This window comes from Varroa destructor, unplaced genomic scaffold, assembly GCF_002443255.2.
Source record: "Varroa destructor unplaced genomic scaffold, Vdes_3.0 BEIS01000004.1, whole genome shotgun sequence".
NCBI lineage: Eukaryota > Metazoa > Arthropoda > Arachnida > Mesostigmata > Varroidae > Varroa > Varroa destructor.
The window spans coordinates 17,818,442-17,844,982 of record NW_019211457.1 but is presented as its reverse complement, the minus strand read 5'-3'; the positions used below and the strand labels follow the sequence as shown (position 1 = coordinate 17,844,982).

The 26,541-nt window shown below is 40.0% G+C and overlaps 1 protein-coding gene and 2 long non-coding RNA genes across 6 annotated transcripts in view; 1 reads left to right on the top strand and 2 right to left on the bottom strand.

The window, feature by feature from the left end:
* sona (sol narae metalloprotease) overlaps positions 1-26,541 on the top strand; it is a 247,384-nt gene that overhangs the window by 200,232 nt on the left and 20,611 nt on the right. The gene's annotated exons all lie outside the window — the stretch shown is intronic.
* LOC147755914 (uncharacterized) lies at positions 11,687-17,114 on the bottom strand. The gene is made up of 4 exons (XR_015326953.1): positions 16,845-17,114; positions 15,559-15,837; positions 13,765-13,882; positions 11,687-12,242 (listed from the first exon to the last, which is right to left on the bottom strand). It is a non-coding gene; the product is annotated as an uncharacterized LOC147755914 (long non-coding RNA).
* On the bottom strand, positions 18,623-20,815 carry LOC147755913 (uncharacterized). The gene is made up of 3 exons (XR_015326952.1): positions 20,614-20,815; positions 20,421-20,495; positions 18,623-19,688 (listed from the first exon to the last, which is right to left on the bottom strand). It is a non-coding gene; the product is annotated as an uncharacterized LOC147755913 (long non-coding RNA).

The window sequence follows — 26,541 nt, the reverse complement described above, 5'->3', positions numbered from 1 at the left end:
TTTATCAACGTGCTGACTGAAGTTGGGTGTTGAACGGGCGATCTTTCGAACAGGCGATTTTGACTCTCTTAAGGCCAGTTAAATAAAGCCCATCCACAGGTATATAAACACGCAGTGCTAAATTCACTTTAGTCCTAAATGTTTAAACTAGATGCAAACGATGGATGAGGTAATTCAATAATAGGACCATACACCGAGGTCAGGAGTTCTATATTTCCTACGCTCCTTGGCTACATTTCATACAGATAAAAAATCGATCCTACTTCATGCTTCATATTGAAACGTTGTTTATGCTTACAAATGTACTTGAGTCCATACTCTTTTCTAATCTGAACGGTCATTGTTATTATTATTATTATTAGTTACGTTATTTATTCGTCATCTTGTGCGGTCCCCCTCTCCCCCCTGCTTCTGGAAAATGGAACGCTTTGCTAAATTTACGGAGAAACGACAAAGGATTGTCTAATTTATGCGTTTGCATAAAGCGTAGGGTAACATCCGCTTAATAACAGCTACCACCAACAACCAGCTTTTCATTTCTGGATACTGGTGCTGTTATTTTGCGCTAAGCGAGCTGACCCACCATGAGGCTAGTGGGCGCGCGAAAAGGCGATGGGGCGCATACATTTGATTCGTGAAAGAGATGGAACGAATGTACTAGTGGTAATGATAGCACACGAATGATGACAATATCAAATTTGCTTGCCGGTCGGGCAAACGGCAGGCGTCCTGCTGGGCACGACGGTACTTCAACTGCACCATTGCTTCAATTTTTTGTAGTAGTTAGTGATAATTATTACTTTTGCGAGCACACTATGGTTACTCGTACATGTTTGTTGTACAGGCGCAAACATATAGACATACGTATGTACCTACTGGAGACAGTAATGTAAAGATCGGCACTCAATTCTCATGGTAGCAGGAGCGTCTGCCTGCCTTCCACTACCGTAGCAATGACCAGCGTGCACCTCGCTTGAACAGAGTTTTCCATCGACGCTTCTAACTCGCTGATAACTTCTATGCCGGTGTCGACGTTACGACCGCCAAGGGTCGTCTGAATCCGTTGTCACGTTTCGCATCAGACATATGGAGCTCCATCAGAGAGCAGTGATCGAGCGCATCGTTCGCTGCTGGCCTGTCCTCGCAGTGAGCAGGACAAAGCGTAATAGAAGGCTGAGATAGAGGACAACATGACAATGAAAGGGTACAAATTGATTGTTTCAATAGAAAACCGGCAGGAAATGTCCACCAACTGAAATTTCAAGTGATAATAGTGGCATCATTAACTTATCAGCTGCGGGATGTTGCATATTGCAGTGATTATGATACTGTTCGTCAGCGACATGAATAATGTACGAAATCATGAATCTCTTCTCAAAACAGCCTCTTAATGAACGACTGGTCAGACCTTCGACACGCAGTTATGTTTTTTTCGTATTGTTGTGTCATATAAACGTCATGGTGGCAGGAAGAAGTCATGCAAAATTGCTAAATTTACCCACAACGAAAGGCGCTGACTGCTCAAAGTACCTGTGTCTGCGTCATCGTCCAGCAATTTATTCCAGTGTTTCTACTGATTACCTAAATGTAACCGAATCGGTTACCTGTTTCTTGCTGAGTTTGTTTGTAGTCGCGTTTATCTTGTCCTTGATTACCTATATCTAAAATAGTAGTAATACAGTTTGATAACGTTCGTTAATAACAGCATCGCTTGCGATTGCTACATAGTACGAGCGACGTTTGGAAGTTATCGAGTAATTCAGAGATCTCTTCACCTCAGTAGCTTAGCAAATCAATGAACGTTAACTGTTTCATCGAATGACTATTCCCAGCGCCGACAAGTCCAGAACATGATCATCTGGTGTCACTGGAGGCATTGCGGGGTTGGCGGTCGCACGCAGGACAACCGCTCAAGCTAGCAACTAATAGGCGCAAAAGTTAATGAAAATCAAATCTCAGTATGTTCAAAGGTGGGTCGTCTATATACACAGATAAAGAAATGTCGCATATATTTCATGGCAGTAATTGTCACGACAGTATAATTATGACGATTGAAGGATACGGATAGCGCTACCAGTGTACCACCCCTTCGATCTCCTTCACTCACCAATGTAACAAACAAATCGTTCGGCTAAAGGAATAAGGGCCAGTAGCATCGTCACGCCAACGCCGTTGATCAGGGTCAAAAAGTAATAAACAGTGAATGATCTGCGTTCATACAAAGCGGTATACATATATGCAATTATCATATGCGCATAAAGATTGTTTTCGTATAGGATAAAGATCGACACAAGTCGTCCCCTCAGACTGTACGCTAGACGATATGCTTCTGGGGCTGCCTAGTTGAGCTATAAAAAGTTGTTTGGGCGTTATTTGATTCTTGACACGCTAAATTATAACAAGTGTGAACGACGACGTATCAGACACTGCTCCGGCATACATTAATCGGAGGGTCTAATTCAACGCTACGATTCATTTAACGTCATTAATAGATAAACGAGTGTAATTTTGTCTAATATATATACATGTGGGAAAAGATGCAGGTTCGCATGAAAGGTTTTTCGGGGTCAAATATGATTTTGTGGGCTTTAAGTTTTCAGTTGTCACACTGGCCAAGGCCATACCGGTTCTGAAGTCCCGATGAAGTCGTCTTCTAGGAGCAGCAGTGAATTGCGAAATCTAACTTTTTTTCAGCCGCAAAATACCAGTAGTACTTCGTTGAGTCGCATTTATAAACGCACACATAGGTCAAAACGACACATTTGGCGAACGTTAAATTATAGCTTAATCTATGCATGCGTGCTTACCGCTTTGTGGCTGTAAAGCTTACTTGTGAAAAGTGCCTGTAGAATAAAAATACTAAAGGCCGTATCATTATGTCGGCCGACTTAAAAATATATAAACTTCGGTCTTAGGTCAAGCGATGTCCTATCGACAGTGACACTCGTTGAGTAATTAGACGTTGGTTTAGTCCCTACCTAGGGTTATGGAGTCACTTGCTGCTCGCTAGCAGCCATTATAAACAAATTTTCTTTTTATCTGATCGTATACCAAGCGCTACTGTTGCCTACGTAATAACACTTGTGTTGTTCATGAATTGCGTTATCACTGATCAGTATAAGTTCACAGAGATGCGAATAGTTATTAATGTGTGTATGCTTTATCAAGGACACATCCTAGTGACCTAAAAAAAAAAACCGAAAAACATTAAGTGATCTCAAAGACGGCCCTCTAATATGCGCCTCAAGCCCCACCAAACGCGGCTCTAATTCGCTCCGTCCATTTCAAGTATAAGTAACTAGATAGAAATTTCTATCCTTTGCCTACAGTATACCGAATACTGATAGTGGTTTTAGTGCAAACACACATTTTTCTGCTGAAGCAATACTCAGCAGTGTCCGTTCGATAACTTTCGACTAAAGATGATACCCAAAGACACAGGGTGAACTTCGGTGTTGCTATTTCACCGCTTTATTACAACTCGTTTTTGAACAATTAATCCACAAAATCGTCCGGCTCTACTGACGCATTTTGAAGTCACTGCAATAGATGACGCGTCAAGACCGGCGTGGGGGGACAAGGCCAACGCGTTTGCGTCCAGGCATTTCTTCTTACACCGAGGCTCGGGGAGAGCGTCGAACAAATAGCCGCTAGCATAGATATAATGACGATCGCAGAAGCCATTAAATGAATGTTGCTATATATACACTATAAATTTTATTATAAGATATTATAGATCAGTCAAGCTCGCGATAAAACCAAAGAAATTTCCGTTAGGACCATCTTACGAAATGCCCGGTTCGAGATGCGTTGAAAGCCCGGGTGGTTAACGATCGACCCATACGCCCCACACTCCGTCCCGAAAATTCACCGAATTATTTAAATAATAAATCATAAAAGAATAAATAATTTTTCCTATTTTTTTATTTATGCGACAAATGATTATTTTAGTGACTTAGGTATGTGCCCACACACGAAATCTCAAGGAAAGCAATAGCAGATCTCGATATAACTAAATGCGCAACAGTTATAGCAAGGGTATTTGTCTATAGGGAATATTAGGGTTCGTTTCGTGAAGCCTGCCAACCAGCCGTCAAACTTGAAACATCATCAATATGTATCTTCTATACTTAGAGATGCGCAAACAAAATTCATCTACATACTAATCAATGTCATCACGATTATTGTAAACGTGAAGTAGTTCCTATTATAACAACTGAATGGAAGAAGTGCGTAACTACGCCGTCGCAGTTACAACTTGTAAGTTTGTTGATTTGAGTTTTAATTCAATTTTGATCGGGCGCAAGCAAACAGATATCTACACGTGCCTTACATCCATTAGGCAGTCCGCAATAGACTGGCGTGCGCTACTGAAGGCAAGTAGAGCACAGGTCATGACGACCGTGACGTTGATGATAATCGAGGCAGTTAGGCGTGACCATGATAACCCCTGTCTTATATTCCAACCAAGCAAAAGTGGCGGCAACGGACGACGGAGGGGTAGGGCGAGGTCACACATTTCGCGCGCAGTCCATTTTTGTATCAGCTGTGTGGGGGGTATTTCACAGTCTGGATCGTGTTTTTGCAATTTATAATAATCACAAGCATTGGATAATGGTGAAAATAAGCTTGGGTTTCACCTCGTCTTTTATTTGTCTTTATAATATAATGAGCTAGACGAATAAGAATCAGATCGTACTAACGCCAAAACCGTTATAGGTTTAGGTTGCTACACTAAACTAAACCTTCATAATTTCGAAATTATCTCACAGCGAAGTAGCGCGCTTAACGTGGGTAAGATACAGTTCGAACGCATATATACCCTATTATTATACGTAGTGATAACTGCATTTCCGATTCTATACAAGAGCCTATTGTAAAATGTTGACGATGACCCAAGCACTTCGAAATATACTATTTAGAAAAATATCATAATTGACTTTGGATTATTGTCCTGCTCTAGTGGCTATTTCGGTGCCGGGAGTTTCTCGGATCGTTATTCAAACTTTGGTAATTTATAGCTTGTTACTGAACCTGGATTGCATATATAGCACATTGTCTACTTAGCGCATCAGGAATATAAAAAATTACTTGCAAGACTTTTACGAAAATCAGAACGGCACCTCAGAGCGAGATGTATGAATACAAAATTAGGTTAATGTTTGCGTGTCTGAATCACTCTTTGTTGAAGGATCTGCAGTTACGGTGTAGTTTCAACAAAAGCTTCGCCGGGACGAAGCGCCAAGTGTCACAGGAGAAGCACGAACGGTTCAAGTTATGACGTATTCATAAGAAGCCTTTTGGGGCAAAACATATCTATTAGATACATATCTTGTATTGTAGATATAAGACGGTCGCATTGCACACGTACCGCAACTTTTCGTACAACCTAACCGATGATTATGGAAGTCGTCGCATTGTCAGCTTTGCAATATAGAATGAACCGTAATCAGATGTGATACAGGACTGACGAGCTGTTCAGTTGAGACCGTGAATAGTTTTAGAATTTGCCGACCGGCGCCCCCTTTAACATATGCAGAAAACTCGTTTGGTAGATATTTCATTCGGAAGGGCTGACTAAAACATATATAAGCAGTAATGGATAGTTTGAACACATCTCCTAAAAGACAAAGCCAGTGGAAATAGGCCATTTTCCAATAAAAAAAAAAAAAAAAAAACTATCCACGATGGCATTAACGCAAATGCCATAGAAGAAGGTGTAAAATATTCAACTGTTTGTATATTAAACTTCGGTGCTTGACAATTTTGTAGAATTAATTGATTGTTGAGTTTGATTAGGGCTTTAATCAATATGGGAAGTTTCGCGCAGATTTATTTCATCACAACTGGACACACTATGTACACCAATCATTCTGTTTTTTTTTTTTAGCCTTTTGCAGCCGTTGATTTACTGTAGCTTTTACATCCGTAACGCATTACATTTGTCTATTTTCATTTTTCGTTTAAATACTCTCTTATTACCGCTATGGCCTTTCACAATAATAACCTAAGGACATTAAAGCCTGACGCCCTCCTTGACCAGCCTGACGCGCCACTTCCGCTATCAGTTCGTATTCCTCGCGGCAGGACGCGTACCGTTGATGACCACAACAATAAGACCGCAACAACCGCTAGGTCAAAACAACAACAATAATAGCATCCGTTATAGCTGCTCAGAAGCATGAGCGGACATCGGCAATCCGTAAGCTATTTGCAATAATCGTCAGCTATGCTAGTCAACGTCGCTACCCTCATTTTGACTTCTGTTATTGTTAGACGATCAACATTATTATGTGCCGTATACCGTTTGAATAAGTTCCCACTTTCCTTACCGCTACTGCTTGAACTATTCGTCTGTTTATTGTTTGGCCAGGGAAGGTAGCAACAGGAAGGGACTCCATCCAACTGTCTTGGTTGATCATATTTTTTCTCGTAATTTTCTAGAGAACGTTCACACACGCGCAGACACCCAAACAAACACATAGACCTGTCTGTTTCTCATACACGATACGCATGTGGGCAGCGTCAGTACCAAATAGATGCCTGTTTCTGTAAAGCACCAGACTGCCATAGCTTATCGTCGTACTACTGCTTGCCGCTAATGCAGCCCGGTAGGCAGTCGGCGTACGTTCCTGTTACTACTACTACTACTACTGTGAGCTCTGTGTCGCACGACAGAGTCACTGCGTTCTTCATAACCCTTAAACTTCCCCCGCGCATAGTCCACCCATTAGCCTGACAAGGCTAGCTGGCTTTACTGTTCGAAATGTTGGCCGAAACGTGTCGAAAAACAGCAGCGGTACCCTCAGTCAATGACGGATCCTGGTGTGTTATGTGTTTGCTATACGATGTGTGCAACGTAAGGTAAAAGAATTCAAATGGGCAAAAAGGCGAAGGAAATGTATGATCCTGATACGGCCCGAGTCTATAATGCGATCTTATCGTCGTTACTAGCGTTGCCATTATCTCAATGAAAAATGATGCTTGCTCCGAGGTGAACCACTTGATGTTTTTGCTAGCTAACATCAGGACAGATACCGTTGCTGATCATGTTGTCGCTGATGCGACGGTGGTGCTCATAATGTCCAATGATTATGCCAATGACATGCAGCGGGGAGCGAGCCCTCTGAAAGCCCCACTGACTAGGATGATAGTGGACTATTAATGATTACTACCGGGTTGTACCAATTGACGCCGATGATAATGACTAATTGCGTTGTGGTCCCGGTAGGCTCAGCCGCGAAAAGACAATTTCACTGTATTTTTTTCTCTTTTCAACAAGAAAAAAGTGTTTTACTGTGGTGTCACCATTATATGTCAGCCGGAGCGACAAGAGGAGAAAATTTAAGGCGCAACGGCGCACGAAAAACACTTGACAATGCGAACCAATACCGTGGGGGTATAGGGCATTTTTTGATAATTTTGATTTTTTCTGACAGCCATTGCCATCTCAGGCAATGGCAGAAAATTGGGTCCTCACAAAAAGGGAAAAGTTGAGAATATAGAGCATACAATGTGTTAGAATATCGTCTAAAATAGATGTCAGAAGAAGTAATGTTGTGTTGTTCGATCATGCCCAGGTTATCGCCTGTTATATTGCCTAGATCTATTTGTAACCGATACTTGATGTATCGTTTTATTCAATTGTATATTGACAAAGGACACGAACGACTAGAAGTTGTTTCAGATCGATAGGGGAACAATGCAAAGAGTGATTAAGATGATTGGAGACATGGACGGTCGGATAGCAATAGGCATTGCTTTGATATTCGAGCGACTATTGTGGGGCGATGCTAACATTTCGATTGGAAAATAAGTGGCCGTAAAAGAAATCCATTACATCGAGCCCAGCTATGGTACGTCTTGTAGGGACCGATGTTCAATCTCAGGTCTCATATCTCAAGTCAGAATCCGGCATAAGCGTAATAATGAGAAAAGATGAAACAGAACAGCTGTGTGTTGACGGCTACACTAGTCCTGCATGTGCATGTTTTACACATTATTTTATTGTAAAACTCATAAGACATGCGCCGCTATTTCGGGGATAACAATTTCGAATTATCAAAGTGGAAATTTTCATTTACATGTTACAACAAATAGAAGTGGAACAACCCCTAGGCATATGGTATTATGGTCGATGCTTTTTACGACTTTTAATAATAACGACCGACGAGGTAATATAGTTAGTTGGGAACTGTCAATAAAGTTTGCTTTTGGCACCGCAAAAATTTTATTTACTGGCGCCGCTGTCGTTCTGGGCAAAGAAATACAACGTTTGTCCTACGAGCCACAGCTTCATCTATCGTGAAAGGCTGTTGCGACGCACGCCTGTAGGCTTAGACGACGCTTGTGACAGCTGGCTTGAGCCTTACCACCTATAATACCCACAGTAAACGACCTGCGAACCAAACATTCATGAAAGATACCGAAACGCAGCTTTAGTTTTTTTTTTTTAATTTTGCGCTCTTCTAGAATATCACACAATGTGGCGACAGTAAAGAATCAAAAAAAAATCAGATACAACAATAACTGGTGTACATATAAGCTCCACAACATAGACGAACCCAGTAAAATACCCATAGACCCAATGGGCGTATAATACTATACAATCTAAACACAAACGATCATAATCATTTTGGCATCAACAGCCATCAGAAATGGCTTACAAAAGAATATGCTCACGTATATACATACGTAAAAACACAGGGTTACTACATGTAATGACTATTTTTAATGTGCCATTTGACTCTAGCGAACAATCCAAAATTTCACCTCAAGAAAGTGCAGTGCAACGTAATCACGCTAGGAACGACGTGCCTGCCTACCTGCCTGCCTGCCTGCATGCGTGCATGCGTGCGTGCGTACTATACCGATATCGGTGTCCGTCAGTTACTGAACCAGGTAGTGACCATACGCAGTAAGCATTTTGATAGACATGGTCCACTGTCATCCTGACGCGAGGACGCGGGCGAATTGAATAGGCAGCCATATCGGGCCTCAGGGGGGATATAGGGTGATGGGGATTGAAGACGAGGAATTCTCGCGTAAGAACGACTTGATTCCGGATATCGTCCTCGCCGCCGGCGCGACTGCCCCGCTCGCTTCAGCTGTTGGCTTAACTGCATGTCCCAGCTACCTTTTGCATTGCTATTACTCTGCTTAACGTTTGACGTTGTGGCTGTCGCTGGCCAAATTGTACGCAACAAGTATTTCTAGTTGTTGTTACCGCTACTGGTACTTCTGTCCTTAGGATAATAATAACAGTAATAATAATAGCGATGAAAAACTGATGTGTATTGGTACGGGACTGGTAGGCCTGCCACCCGCAAAAGTCGTTGCTGTTCAAGCTGCCCTTGTTTCAGACAAACGGTTGCCTTCCGAACCGCTTTAGCAGCATCAACGATAGCGGTGGCAGTAACGGTGGCAGCCATTTGCTGCTGTGATCTGTGGCGGTCGTAAGCCCAGCAATCACCGCTGGTCGACTAACCGATTGGTCGATTTGGCGATGACCTTCGCGGCGCGGGGGCGTAGTGCTGCTACCGGCACAATAGTAACAACAGTCACTGCTATAGCAACAAAGAAGAAGAGGAAGACGCAGTTGAATTTGAGGAATAAAATAAATGATAAAGCCATTACCTGCTTTTCCCTTTCCTCTATGCCCCCCTGCTAGCTGTTTCTCGCCTTTGCCCCTACTTGGCGGCCCTCACAGCCGCAAAATGGGTAACAACGTCAAAAAGAAGAAGACAAAAAAAAGATATTTAAAACGATAACAAAAAACAACAATAGCAATAATGGAGCAGCAGCAGTGGCGGTAGAGTCGCGAGCAAAAACCACGGCGAATATGGGAATTATGGCAAAGAAGCAACATTTAGTAATAATTATAAAGTCGTATTCGGGGTTTATTTAATTGTTAGTGCTTTAGTAGTAAGAATAGTTGTTACGAGCTTATAATATTGTGCTTATTATTAATTTTTACCAGAAGTTAGCTTGGCTCGAGGTAAATACAGTGAGTATCTGAGTGGTTCCCGTTATGGTTCATTTGTTTTATGCGCATATAATTAGTTTCGCCTCTATCGAATTATCGTTGCTAGTTGCAAATGGAGAATGGTTACTCTGAAGTACTCACCCCATAAGAACAAGGATCATTTCGGATTTCAATTATCCCTCTTTCGGTTCTTTTTTTTTTCGTTATTATTTGTATGTTTATTAGGTGATACTGGCCTGCGAGTAAAAGTCAAAATTATGCCCCTTTTCGGTCTCTCCCAAATCCGCGTTTGGTTTGTTCCAAGTAAGCGTCTATATTCGACTATAGAGTGGTTATGGTGATCACGGCACGGCTAGACAGACGGTCATAGGTTGTCCTCAACACGCACGTAAAGTCTAGATTTCGAAAAGTCAATTGAAGTTATCCTGTTGCGAAGGCTCCCGTTGCCGCTTTGTGTTTCTGTTATTTCGTAAGTTATGATATGATTATAAGCATATTTCTCAGAAATTGTAGTTGCTGGAAGCAACGTACCGTTTTGGCAGTTCCAGTTTAGTGACTCGTATCACACTTCTCACGATTACGGATAGGCTGAGAACGGTTGCCAGGTAACTAAGTAAGCGACGTTTTTGAAAAAAGTATCATCTTGGCACCGGAACTATGCTCCCTATGCTGTTCCTGGTGACAAATCAGGTATTGCTCACTCGCATAGATCTTTCGATAGTTCGCGCAATTCTATATTCCTTCACAGCTATATTATTCTTCGGCAGTTGTTACTTGGAAATTATTGTATGCAACAGATCGTATAGATCCCTTACATAAGGACGCTTGTTCCTTTGTGACACTCTGCGCCTATACAGTAGCGCTAAAAATTAACGAGCATGCCGCTAAGGATGATTCGCAACAAGTTACTTACTTCTAAATGGTCAGAGCAGATTCAAGTTCATTCCGTAACGTCTAGACACCGAAGTCATCCAGTTAAATAAAGTGCCTACATGTATCTTCCTCTTACAGTTACAAAACTTTAGTATAACGACTTCTCCTGTTGTCAACAGCACCCCGAACTATAACCGTATATAGCTACTTAAAGGCGAGAAAAATGTATAAAATCCTTGTAGTTTCGATGCCGTTACACGTATTATATATGTTTTATTTATTTAGGCATATCTAGTGCTAATGAGCGTTGAAAAACCATGGAACTTTACTCGTAAGGCATTAGCTTTTAAAGATCCATAAAGCGTATTGATTACGAGAGGCTTCGGTCCATGCAAAAATCAAAATACGAAGACTTAATACTAACAAGTTTAAACGCAGCGCCGTTAAACAGCAGGAAGTGTTAACTTGAATGTTTTGTTCTAATTATAGCTTTTATTTCCTTTCAAATTGTACATAATAATATTGTCTGCCTATCTTAGCTTTTTCCGGTTGCTGACTCGACTTAAACGAAGTGAGGGAAAAGAAATCATTAGAGCGCTGACACGCAATAATAAGCAACAACAACTTCAACGGGGCTACAGGGGTAAGTCTAGAGTTGAGTTACTCAACAACAACGACCTTTTCACCGTCATTAGTTCCCTGAATTGTGCGGTTCGTGAGTAACGGCGATCGACCCGCGCAATGGCCAAGAGCTGCACGTCCAATCGTGCATCTGTACACTACAGGGACACAGGAAGTCTGCAGTAGGTTTTCATACACAACGCCTTATATTAGTCATGTACTTTATTTGTCATCAATGCTGTTTTAAGCCTAATAGTGCCTTCGGCGACGATTAAAAACGTCTCAGAAACGAATTACACAGACAAAACTAGTCTCTAGTCTTACATAGGCCACAGTTCCTCCCCTTGAAATGCACTGGATTCAAGAGTCCTTGATATTATTGAATTGACAGCGGTATACCATTAAATCTAAAACCTCTTTTAGGAACACGATGCGACGAAGTTTTCAGATGCATCATATGAATCTGTAAAGCCTTGGTAATTTTGCTCTTAATAATTATAATTCTCTCATCCATTGAAAGTGACCGCTATAACTAGCAGAGTATATATATAAATGTGTCAGAAATTTCTACAACATTAGGCCGCTATTTTTTCACGCTGTCAGAGTTCTGACTCGGTTCAGACTGTGGCCGAGTGTTCGTGTATTTCGGTTCACTTAAGGTTCTCGCGCTGCGGATGATGAGTCACAGAACAGTCATATTTCCTCCTCGTTCTGTTAGAGACAAGGAGAAGATGGCGTCATTAACTTAATCTTACATAGCGATCTGCAAAAGTCAGTCACGAGTCAGGTGATTATTCTAAGGTGAATTGACTTGCATCTATCGATTCGCGGCCCATAGCTTTCAACGGACTATCCGTAAAAATTATGTAGCCTTCTGCGTAAGATTGGTAGCCGTAGGAAACACTGACAGCAATGCAGTACATTATATGTGTATATATATTTACTAGATAGAGCTGGGTAGAGGCGTTCGAAAACCGAATCAAGTCGATATTTAGCATGATTCATTATCTAACCGCGAGTTGGGAATGTTACACATTGATACGTGTGTGATTTTTCTCAAACGAATAGTGCCAGAGAGAAACTGGCCATTAGAAACCAGCTAAAAATGATCTTGTATCTGTTAACACCCACCTATTTACCATGTGACCGACCCATGGTGTATTGCCACATAGGGTCGGCGTTTTTCAGCGTGAACAACCCCTTGTTCCCCATGCGGGCTTAAATGGGTTTCCCCTATCCATCAATAGATGAATCACTATTTCTTTACGTTCGCGGCTGCTCCGTCGTGGAGCAAGGCAGTAATTCGTATGTAAGAGAAATAGAAATTGAATAATAAAATCTAAAGCATTCGGGTGCTCAGCATACGGTTCAAACGCGCTGAATGCGGTGGGGTCGCCTCAGAGTACAAGCTCAGGGCGCGTCCATCCCAATACGGCCGAACTGAGTCAGGATCAGTTTCCTTGTTTAACTCACTGTTCAGATAACTATTGCAGCACCTGTTGCGTATGTTATTACGATCACATCTAAGAACAGACATACCGCGGTAATGCTCAGCTGCGGTAATCTGTTCGTGACTAATAGTTTTGTAATGGTTTTGACATCAGCGCTTTTTTGCGAATCTCTAAAAGGCGACAGGCTTGATTACTTTGTACTGTTTATGATAGTCAAAATCAGATTGATAGCTTCTATAGACGCCAAGCATATGTTTACTGTGCATTTAGTTTCTTCGAGAGAAAAGAGTATTTCCTCTGGAAGCTCGAATTGTCACGATCATTGAATTTGGTTATTACTGATTGAAAAACAAAACATTGCAATAGGAATTTCAATGGGATTAGATGTGCAGTGCGACATTGTATAGGTCTGCGATAAATTTTCGCGTCGGCCACGTAGCTCCCTTTTAGGGTCTAGATGTATTGTATAATTACTATGCTTGTTTTGCTACAATAGCTAGCGCCATATATCATGCACACATAAGCATGTACTACATTGTCTGTCCGTTAATCATTAAGATGATGGTATATAGTTGATCTGCCTGTGACGATTTTAACTGCTTTTTGGCCACTATTACTGCCATTTTTGGACTCGATTTTATCGCTTAAAAAATGCTGGACCCCGTGTCACTTACATCATACTGCTCTAAATGTTTAGCAGGTATGGATGGATCAACTTGCTGATAAGGTATTTAGGGTGCGGGTGGGGGGAAACGTGCAGGATTACTACATGACGATGATTATGACTATGATGAGGATTATAATACAATATAAATCACTAAGTAAGCAACTTACACAACGACAGGTCCATACAGCTTATTTTTCTCATTAGAGTATATTCTCTCGCACCAAACGATACCGCTGCTAACACTACGACCGCAAGGAGTTTACACTAACGCTGCTTACATTGTAGCTAGAACAAAATGGTAAAAAATAAATGCGCAGTTGAGGGTAACTGAATAAAGAAGTAGGATTGGTGGGTGTGTACGCCAGGAGGGAGGAAAGTAAGAGCAGATTGCCCCTTGTCGTCGGACACCTAATTTGCGGGGGCTTGAAAGCCTACAGGATATCTTTGTTTTCCATAGGGGTAGAGGGGGCAATTCAGCTGATTTTCTACATTTTACTCGACTTACCTTGTTTTTTGACAGAGCATGAGTACACCAATACAAATGTATCGTCTTTTGCGTGCGTGCCCACCATGTAGTACTTCCCTTACAGTCTCTAGTTGTTTTATCTTTTCCGCCAACATAACCCAATGTCGTGTTATGTCCAATAAATCAAAGGTTCGAAAGTGGACATAGAAGTACACTTAGACGAATAAAACTAGCATCCCATCTAAAAAAAACTAGAAAAGACGTATGTAACAATAACATGCACAGAACAACAGTAAAGAAAAGAACTGCTACAGAACCGTGTATGGTACAGGGCAGAATATCATTTTTTTTTTTTTTTTTTTATGAAAAAAATAGTGAATAATGCGCTGTTAGAAATTTTTATAATGATGTCGGCGATCATTATAATGAAAATGATAATGAGTGTGCGATAAAAAAATGATTGAGGAAAGCAAAAAATAGAAGTGACCAACTTATCCGGTATTGGATATTGGTGAGCAGAGTAAAATACAGCGGCCGATATTTCTACAAAACATTTAAAGCAGCGTGACGAAACGAATAGCTTACATTGAGTGGCCGCGCCGAGAATTCAAAAAATAAGTTGTACTATTATCAGAAAAACTACTCTGGAGGGAAACAAAAACAATTCTCATCAGAACGAAACTTCCTTTGACATGGCATTGTCCTAGAAATAGCATGTTCTAAGCATCGTTCCCAGCTCGTTGACAGGCGATATTATCGAGTCGTCTGTCCCGTAACTTCGTTTAGGGATTTATCAATGACGAAAGATAGTCTACTTCGTTGCGTTCTGTTCATTCGCTACGAGAAATAATATACACATCTATAACAGCCTTCCAAATTGTTTCATGTAGGGTAGAATCTAATGCGGTGCGGTATAGCCAATAGCAAAAAAAAAAAAAACTACTGCTACTGTTATGTTATTGATGCACTAGGTAGCTGATTTATATTAGTAGCTATTTTTGTTCTTAGCTATGGCCGATTTCAATTCATATATTTTTTTTTTTTTTTTAAGTGTTTTCATTTTCTACGACATTTCTAAAGCGACTCAATCTGTGGCCAAGAAGATTTTTTCAGTGCGCTACCTACTAATTTATCTCGGCGTGATTTCGATCATTAGACTTCATTAAAAAAGATCTTCTGTTTCATCCTATAGCACATCTATTTTCGCATCTACACGTGTACATGTTTATGTCCACTCTGCATATAGTATGTACTACGGAGTCCGCTCTCCTCAACTGTGACCGACTTGCAAACAAATTTTGTTGCAAACAATAACAGCAATAAACAAGCAAAATTACCCGATCGCTTTTTTGATCGTGGTAGCCACTTGGGCGCAACGAAGACGATGTGGCTCCGACAAGTGGCTCGTGAATGCCAAACATGCACCAAACACAAGCTTAAGTTCCCAGATCTCAAAAAGAAGACTATCGCTACACCGTTAAAACAGCGAACCCACCATAATAATCGAATAGTTCACGGCGGGTCGGCTGCTGGGACCGATGCATCGTCGACCAGTGTGTCAATCCCAAAATATCAAGATCCATATTTACACTATTATTACTTCATTTCCGACCGGAACTCACATAAGTGGGCTGTCTGACCATAACGAGCGACTGAGGTTGGCTGCTGGACTGTTTTACTTAGTTGCAATGTCTCAGACATGCAAGAGTCGTCACAAAATCGGATACTGCTGCCGAGTATTCGACGCCTTTAACTAATGCGGCGATCCTGCAAACTAACGGAACGGCGTAAGAGTGAGGTGTGGGATGGAATGGAAGATAAGGGGGGAATGAAAGAAGCGATGGGTTGAAAGGGAAAGTTGTTCTAATGAAGATCGTTATAGCCCCGTTGGAGGGCTTTACTTCTTATAGATTGTAGCGAGTAGTGCAGCACTGTGTCTATGAAATGCCCAACGGTGGCGCAAATGGTGCCAAATCATCAGAAAACGAGTGCTACGATTATCTAAGGGGAACGCTGCATGTTAAAATATATTAGGGGTGCTGAGCTGTAATAGGAATTAAGCTACTGATTAGATATAAGTAATACTTCGATGTTTTATATTACAAAGATATTGCGTATAGACGACCAGTGATGTTGGAACTGGGAGAATCACTAAATCTACTAATTAGCCACCTTGACGAGTGCCGTTGCGCAGCATCTGATCTGATTATGTAAAACATATTTTGAAAGTATCGTCGAGCTAGAAATGACGTTAGCTTGATTGTTGCGGAATATCTGTGACGTAACGGTACTAAGCGCGAGGAAATACTCTCACATATCTGTAGGCGTTCGGTGTGCTGCTTAAAAGACGACATCTTGGATCAGTTACCTTAATTGCATATGAATAATTATAATAAGCTTGGTATTAGTTGGGTGTATCGGAACACGCTGACGCGCAACGCATAATTCAACGTGCTTCAATGAATTAGTAAGAGAAAAAAAAAAGAGGTTTCCGACTGTCGTGGTAATCGGCCATAAAAGTTAAGAGTGAACCCCGGCCGTCTGAGCAGTTCACACGGGCCATGAAATGTTCATAGTGTCTCTTCACGCCGCGTTACAATTTATCGTGGTTGATATGTTACATGATTTCATCATCGCTTTCAACATGCCACATTAAGGTGTGGCGCTATTATACACATTATGTACACAACTACGCCCGATACCAATGAGCTTGCCAATTCACAGATCTCAGCACATCATTAGTTTAACAATATGATTCAGTACTAAATGACTTATAGGTACCTTCGTCGACATTGCTAAAGATGAGATAACATGGTAGGCAAATAAAACGGATGAGGTGGGCCATTAGATACGGCGGTATCCACAGTCATCAACAACCGCGTTGAGCAAATTACGTAATCGTGTGTCTAAATAACTACGACTTCACGTTTTCAAACGTTGCTGCTACTTCTGCCACAGTATCGACGATACGAAAACAATTGAACAATTTCGTACGCTTTCGTTATTGCTACCTTTCAGATATCATAATCAACGCGACGGTCCAACGACGCCTTTCAACGACTGACCGCTAAATAGTTTACACTTCGAAGTGACCTATTACTTTAGTAATAGGCAAATAAATAAGATAAATGTTGGCACGTGCTGCTCCAGGAGGACGCCTTCCGCTTACGGCCTAACTACTACGATGGCCGAATGAATTCTCTGAGAGGATACTCCTCTACGCTCTCTCATTGTTTACCCGATCCCGCCTACTATTTTGTTCACACTTTATCACAGCCTTTATCAATTTGGCGGGTGGAATGAACGGCGGGAGTCGCGAGCTGTACGTAAAGAACACATACTTTGCATTGTTGCAACGATTATGGTTATAATAATAACAGGAGTCAAGGTGGTAATAATGATATCATAGATCATTACGTATGCAGGCGCTGCGATCAAAAAACTATATTTGTAAGAAAAATACAGTGAAAACGTAACTTGTTCCACGTACGCCATCCTGTAGAGCTTTGACAAACAACAAGCTCTACAAAAAATTTACCCCGTGATCGTTGCTTAGCAAAGTCACGTATCCCGGAACGATGTTATGCTGTTATTTGCTATTCCTTCATATATCGATATTCTATGACGATGATGCTGATGTAATAGTTATTCTTCTCATATTCTAACGATAATCCAGATGTCAAAATGTAGTATTGCGATCCAGTGGTTTTAATTGGCTTACGTCCACCATCCAAAAAGCTAAATGGTATAATTTTCTTAGTAGTCCCCCGTTGTTTCTGTGGCTGTATCAAAGGACGTGTCAATAGAGTAACTGTTGGCCAGTGTCCAACTTGTTGTTTTCGACCGTGTTCTTAGGCCTCCATAACGTTGGTACGTAATCAAATTATTCCATCATTTAATCAGGCATCCGAGTCTAGCGCGTGATAGCGAAATAATGATGATTGTAACACAAGCGACTTTTCTGAAACTGTCCACGGCTCTATTCGCGAGACATGTGTAGGACTGACTGTAGAGTTAGGTATATTCAATATATTTTTAACTAATAACTTTTGAACGATATCCGTCAATAAAATAGTATTCATTTGAACCCATTTGGGATAATTTCCAGTCAGCCTTCTTCGACCCTATCGCCAACTTCCCTACCGTTGCCACCAGAACTGAGTAGACCTACTTAGCTCTGAACTTGGTTGGCACTTTATAGCCACTCGGTTACCGCTTACATAGCTGTAGACGCGTACTTATGCTTATATTTAAATTATAGTATATATATATATATATATCTAGGAAGCTTAATTCTAAAGTCTTACTTGACTGATTATTGCTATCCTCGTTTCCTGTACTACAGTAATACGTATCGATATTTAATGTAAAAAATTATTAATAGAAATCTATCATTATTATCATTCTGTACTACGCAGATGTATACTCTAATTCATAGGGGTGTATTTTGTCCCCCGACGGCCTAAACAGCAGCTATGGAAAAAAACCGAGAGGACGCAACAATAAGTCCAGTCTCGACAACTTACAAGAATATGGAAATGTAAAATTACAAAAAGGCGTTTACGTAAATCGTTTATTGGCTTGCATTCTTAGATTTTTCTGTTTGATACATATTTTTCTAGCACAACGATTTGCATGAGTTTGGTTTAAAGCGAGCCTAATTTTTACCGACGAGTGCATCATAATACAAGGTTTCCCGATCCCAACATGAGGGACACATTAAAACAATAGGGGGATAAACAACAGAGGGATGAAGGTTTTTTTCTGGCCGATCCTCGGCCTCACATCTTCACGGCTTCAAAGCTTTTAATGACTGTGGGATTGAGTGTCTACTGCGTAGATCGTTAAGGCCATTTTTGAAAGTACCTGTGATGACCGCGTTCGAGCATGTCGAGATTACATCGGTATCTTCGACATCCCTCAGTGCCTTTTAATTCACCCAGTTTTCACATTTTTGTGGACTTGTGCTTTTTTGTGTATGGCTGGTTGATGATGCAAGTGGGGTACAAGTTACAAACTTAGGTCAACATTAGCACAGAGAAATACTGTGGTGTTCTGAATAGAAAATAGGGCCTCTATTTTATGATAAAACGAATCATTTATAGCAACGGATTTAATTTTTCTGTTGGCAATACTTGTAATAGATCAAGCAAATGAAATGGATTTAGGCAGAACGTCGTAGCAAGCCAAGCTCATCCGACAACGCGTTCTTCCATTCATTTCGCAGTAATCAATACGATGATAGCAAGCATGTTGGCCGTCATTAGAAACGTCATTGTAAATCTTCTATGAAACCAATTGGTATTGAGCATTTTCAACGTAGCAGAGATATACTATAATAGTTGTCATAATTACATTGTGATTTGGGATACCGGTGGGTTAGGTTCGATAGGAAACTGTTTCAACCTTTAACAATTTGAGTATAATACCAAACTTATCTGGAAGCGTACTTATGATAGCAAAAGGAGTAGTCTATAGATGACTCATCGCATTTTTACTATACAGTCACTCTGTAGTGTCATCCATGGTTGTCGGTTCTATGGAGCTCTATCACGCGGGGGCCTGGACTAATTGTCTTCATGGTTCTTGGTAGTTGGGTGAATCCTTCGCTGACAGGCTTCAATCCTGCAAGTATTGGTAATACATTCCTATAGTAAAAATGCGCGGCAATGCTAGCAAATTTCAAGCTTATCCATCATCGCATTCGCGGATGAAAATCCGCTATTATTGCTTTATGCTTATATATTTTTTAATGACATGTTTGTTTTCCAACAGTAAGGTGGCAGTCTGTATATATTTTGCATTATATATAGCTCAAATATAAGGTATATGTTTCCTAGAATAAAGAAACGACTAATCTATAGCAGAAATCCAATGTATTACATATGTACATGTAAGTATATGAAAAGCCAGATTTGGTACAGCTCCAAACGAGGTGCCCAAATCCAAATCGATTTTATTAGCGATGCGATACTCATGCGGTCGCAGTAAGACGCCATTCATAGCGGACACAACTCTGACGTTACGTGATAAATCTACGTACGCTGGGGCTATCGCTAATATAAAGTAAAGATCAAGGCATCCATTATCTATAGTTGGTGAGAGAAGGTTGCCAAAACACTCAATAGAAACGCAAAGAGCTCTTCTGTTGATATTTCCCACAACGGCTGCAAATAGTCCAATATAATCTCTTATGTTACCCGATCTACGTTCCTTTTAATTAAAAGCAGAAGCTTATTATTAAAGCGCTATTTAAAGCAACAACACTTCCTTTAAACAACGAATTAATAATAAGAAATAATAATGTCTAGCGATAAAAGCTTATTGGTTGGTATATGTGATTGATTTACTGATTACCTTCAGTTATTTAGCTCCTGATCCGCATTTGTGACGGCACCTTCAAAATGGCCTTTTTGGATATAAATATTACACCTGGAACAAACGAGGAAAGTGTTTCTAATAAATTAAAGGACAACAGAATAATCGCAAACTTCCCTTAGAAGGCAGTCGCCATAACGTGCATTCTATTGAAAACAATCGGTTTACATACGTTACACTGCTTCGCGACCAACCCAACGCTTGTTCCACGGCCGAAAATCTTTTTCAATAAACTCATGTATGTATGCCTCGACGGGTTCAGGCGAAACTCCCAACGTATTCGCATAATGGAAATGGTCCTTCCGTGGCTGAAAGTTTTGAGTATATCTTCGAATGAAAGTTAATTAAGGGAACACGCAACAAAAGATACTGCCCTTCTCTACCATTTCAGAGATAGCTGACAGACTTTGCCGTTACTGCTGTCAAAAGAGAGGGCTTGAAGGTGGGAAAGCACACTAAATGGAATCGGACGTTTCAATGAATTCGAGTCAAGTGAGAACGGCTTATTTTTGTGTTTTGGATTTTACAGCCGGCATCGCCGTTAGGTATTCAATCAGGCGGCTAGTTCCCAGCTTGAAAAAAATTTATGTATGACTCAATTCGAACCCATACCGCATCATATTTTTGTTCGACCAGGACAATCTGAAAATGGCAGAAAAACTACCGGCCAGCCCATCATTATCTTCTTGCGTGCAGTACGAGCAAACAATATTTCGAGAAAAACACATCGAGATAAAAAAAAAATAGACTGTTAGGATTTTTACGTAAAATGAGCGCAAAAAAAGAGGCGGCCACATTGAAGGCCATGCTGGCAGTTAGTAAAATCGACTGTGGAAAAAAGTTTCTCTGCAATTCGACCGATGATGATGACGGCTATTAGTTATCAGTAATATAACGCTGCAACTAGAGATGCTTAATATTCTAGAATTCTTAAGTAGACAATGATTAATTAGCTATATTTTATTACATAAATTTCCTGTATTACGTAGTTAGAACATCTGGATATCAGCTATCGAAATGCTCGATATTAGAAAGAAGGCGAAAACTGCTCTCCACGAGTGCATCTCTTGCATCGCGTTTTTTTTCAGTTTTTGTTAAATGTAATAGAAATTGACTTACTTTTACTTCAACTACTCTAGCCAAACTGTTTTTTATATCATCTCAGTTGAAAGCCGTATGTCCGCAATAGTTTGTTACTTCAGATGAAGTAGAATAAACAAGCTATGTTTCTTTTGAAAATTTTCTAAGACATGTTGTTTGTTTTCGATAAGATGATTATTTGTGTGTATGCAAATATAAATGTTCTGACTTTGCCGAGAACTAAGCTGAACACGGATGGCGATTTTTTTCGATTGCCCCTGGCTAAACAACTGTTACACAAGAGCTTAAATGGGACCATCAAGTAGATGCAACATCGGTCCCCAAAAAACTTTATTCAAGAATCGTTCGCGATTCTTATTTTGTGCCAGGTTGAAGAAGCCTCAATGCTGGTCAAATCGTCTTCTTATCGCGCATTTTTTTAGCGTATTTTACCCGAGAAAGTAGCCTTCTAGAGGTCCTAGAACCAATACTTTTCTCTAGCATGATATTAATTTCAACTTCCAATTCTAAGATTAGGTTCATTAGCGTGCCATATCTTTTCTTGTATATCTCGTCACACAGTTCGATATCGAGTACTTGGACACGTTACAAGGTGTCTATCTAACTCAGCTGTCAATTGAGGAACGGCATGAACGCAGCAATCGAGTGGAACCGAAATCACGCCGCTTATTCAGGCAGTCTCGTAGAATATTATCCAGACCACACAGTTTTCTACAGTCTCGCTGAAGAAGCTTTTATATATTTGTGCACACGGTATTGGCAAGATTTAGTAATTTCCAATAGTCACAGACATCGACGTGTTGCTTATAGAGTGGTTTACTTCGTTTTCTATGAGCTGACATATAATGAAAGCACGTAAATAATTGTGGAAATAAAAATTAGTTGCGCAGTATCAACAAAGATTATATATGATTATTTTTCATGACGTACATTTGTCAGGTCGAAAATCTGAAAAAAACAGCTATAACTAAGTAAATATTATACTTGGCCCATTTTTAGATCGCAGCGCTTTTTATGCTTCCGTCCGACACTTTTCATCATTTTGCAGCAGGCCAACTTCAATTGATTTATTTAAAAAAATCATTCAACAGTCAAATGAGGTTCTTAGAAGCGACTATTTGTTTTAGAATCACGGTTGAATTTTGCCGCCTTGCGCATGCGCAGTTTCGACATTTCGATTTGTGCAACACGACTGCCTTCTTCAGACAATCACATGAGGTTTGCCTATGGTGTTGGTAACTGGCAATACTGATTATATAGTTATGTTTTTGCCTCTAAAGTACGCCCCTTGGTCGAGTTGTTTTGAATAAGTATTTGGGGAATGCTCTTGGTAAACAACAGGTCCATGTGAGGTACTTGAAAAGGCCTCGTAATGCCGTAGGGTCACAAGAGCATGGCGGAGGCTAAAAGTTATATCGTTTACCATTATTTGAATTGCTTTATTCTGCTTATGTTTTAGGTCCACTAAGAAATAAACAACTTGAATAATACATTCGAAACAGTGGACTAAATGCTTATGATTCCAGCTTTTGTGATTGAAAAAGTAAATTTCCAAAGAAGCCAGACTTTGCTCAAAATATAAAGTAAACCAATAAATTATAGGTGCTCATCGCTCTGAACATTAGGGTGAAAATGCTTGTTCAAAGGTTGGAAGGTTCGCGGGTTCTGTCGTTAGTAAAAATATTTAACATTATACTCAGAAGATATGTCCATGAGAATATAATATGATATAGGAGACATCTTTAAGTAACCTTTGCCTTATTGGACGATGCCGAATCGTTTTCTGGGTACCAAAAATATTTCTCAGTGTAATTTTGCAATTTGTTAAAATTTTGATTTGTTAATTTTAATTATTTTCGTTAATTAAATTTGGATTAAGAATTTGATATCTACGATGGAATGAAAACAACTTGAACCGTATTGATAAACAAGAATATAGCGAATACATATTTTCCATCTGCTCTCAAATTATTGTAAATTACGACACAAAGCAGGCCAAAAAGGGAAATGTTTTTCACACTGATATTATTGACTCTTCTACTGAAAAACGTAGACAAAGGACCCATTATTTATCTATTAAAAAAGTAGGCAAGCCTTTTGTTTTCGCTAAAAGTTCACTAAGGAGAGATTGTCATGTACGCTGGTAATTTTATTAGCTGCTTAATCGATGCGGAACGCCGAAAGGACCAATATTTTACGGAAATCTTGGTGTATATAACAACGTTTCTACGCGAAATAAAGGCGATCTGCTGCTCTATAGCACCATAATCTCCTACTGTTAGTAGGAGATTTACTTTCTGGAGAGCATTACATTTCAAAATCGTACTAGACCTCGGTAGTCGTTACAAACCACTACCTACCTTTTTTTTAGTGGTCTGAAGAAAATTCGTTAAAATAAAATAAAATGGAATACCTCTTGTCCGGTCAGCCAAAAAATATCCAGTAATAAAAACTGGACTGTGAAGATGAAAAAAATCGATCAAATAAAAAACTTCAAGTGTGAAGATCCACAGTGCGCCGAAACCTGTATTATAAGTAGCCGTCATAACGTCCGGACACGATGATTCAGATCGCCATATATACCGAATGTGCCTTGCATATCTGAACTTCGAACTTTCTCATGTAACTTCCTGCCGCGTCTTTCTAACTTATTTCGCATATAATCTACGTTTCCTTGGCCATGTTCTTGATCTTCAAAATAGAAACGCGGTATTTGCTATAAAATTGGCGGGGTATCCTAGCTTTGGAAACCTCTTCGCTCAACCTGTGGCATTACAGCATACTTTTGTTTTCCATTTTATTGCGACCCTTTAAATGCACAATTCACGCTTATTTAGCAGTCTAACGCAGCGTCTCCTTTGAGGCAGATGACTTTTAATATTCCGTGTGTCTGTTCACCCGTCTGTGGTCAATATATAACAATTGTGGGAACTCCATATCGCGTTTAAATTCAGTGCGACATTGATTAGCGGCAACAAGATCGATCCTTATTATTTTTATCGTTTGTGCGACGACTTGATAAAACGTCACAGCGTCCATATGAGGTGTATTATGTTTAATGACGCGAAAAAAAAAATCATATATGACGCGCTGATACCCCTCCCACCAGTTGCTTTTGCTTTGCAGTCAGTGTCTATAGCTGTTTATATGGTCGGCTACGCTGAATTCCTTTAGCGCGGGCATCTAATCGTAATTAAAACAAAAGTTTGGAAATGTTTCTAGTACCATTTCGGATTACCAAACTCGCCCCGGGTATCAGACAACGTTTAATGGCTATCAGTCTGGTGACCATTAACTGTTTTGTTTCGAACTTAGTGACGAAGGATAGAGAAGCTTATCAGTTAGTGATAAATTTTATCAGGTTGATTTATCCAAATCGTGCAGCAAAATTGCATCAGTTATTTTGCACAACCAATACAGTTGTAAATAAAGCCGTTTGTAGAACTAAGCTGGATTTTGATTGAAACCTGTATAAAAAAACAGGACATTGATTGTTGGATGGGCACCAGTATATATATATATATATATATATATGCATGTGTATAGATTAGTCATGTAGACTTCAAGGATGGTATGAGGCCTACTCATACGTAATATTAAATCCAATCTGCTTAATTTTCTTCTGGGCCCTTCTATTTCGTTACTCATTCGTGTACACGTTCGTTCCTCTAAATCTCTTAGCAGCCATTTTCTTTAAGAAACCGATTCAAGTTGAACTCATTAGTAGTTTTCCTCTTAGGTTTGACACCAGTATCCCACCAGTTGCCCTTCAGTGCACTTCTAAAGATTTCGTTTCAACTTTCTAAATTTTAACACTGATCGCGCTTTCAAGCTCATCAGTCGCGAGGCTGGACCGTATAACGAAGCCGTATAACTGAGCTTCATTAGAAGAGAAGAAGATGTACACGACATTAGTAACGCGATGACAAGTCATGACGACTGAGTTAGAATATCATATGGAAACCTAAACATTCGTCGTACTCATACACAATTGCTTTTGTTTCCTTTATCCTGAAATCGCAGAAACAGGTATATTCAACCGTAACCCCTACTATAAAATACCTTGTCACACAGGAAATAATTCTAAACCTATCTATATTTCGAGCTCGTTGAGATTGTTGTTTATGTGCTTGAACAATAAGCAAATCAATAGTTAAAATTGTTCCAATTTTATTATAGCTGCAAACAAAGTTTCCTACTATTATTCAGTGTGCCTTTCTATTTCGTAGCAGTTTTTATCGACCTAGGAACGATTTTTTCGTCATATTTCGATAGCAAAGCAAAAAGTGCATTTTTAAAGGAAGACTCTTTTTTTTTTTTTTTTTTTTTTATCTATAAAAAAAGGTAGGACGAACAGAGTAAACATTATCCTATTTTTGCCAATATCGCTTGATACGTGGCAGTGGAAAGGATACAGTTTGCTGTGGTGTTATTCTCGTGAGAAGATGACAAATCGCTCATGCAGGATGAAACCAAGTGAAGTCAGGCAGATGCTGCGTTGATTTTATTGAGAATTACATAGCACTCGTGGAGTAGAAATACAATTGGCTGTGATAGCTATTTTGGACGACGGAATCACCTAACTTTGTGCTGCGCCCTAGATTATTTGACGGGCAGAGGAATTAAATCGTACTGGCAAATGAAAATTAAAATCATGCGATAATAAGCTATGTTAGAATTGATCGAGTAGCACGATTTAGGCAGTCGGACTTGGGAACTCAACCATCTGAACCAGTTTTCCGAACGAAAGGGTTTTCGATGATGGAGACGCTTTGCTTCTGGATAAGGTAAATTGGATTCTTCGATACGGCCCTTCACCACAGTGCAGAGCTTTAGGTTTACATGTATCATGACGCCACCTGAAATGGTATATTTGTTTATAATTGACAAAATCGGCGCCAATGAATCTTAGTGAGACGAGCTTTAAATGCTGCCATGTTAATATGGTTTTAGGCTCACATTAGCTTTTCACTGACACAGAAATATTAATAACACATAT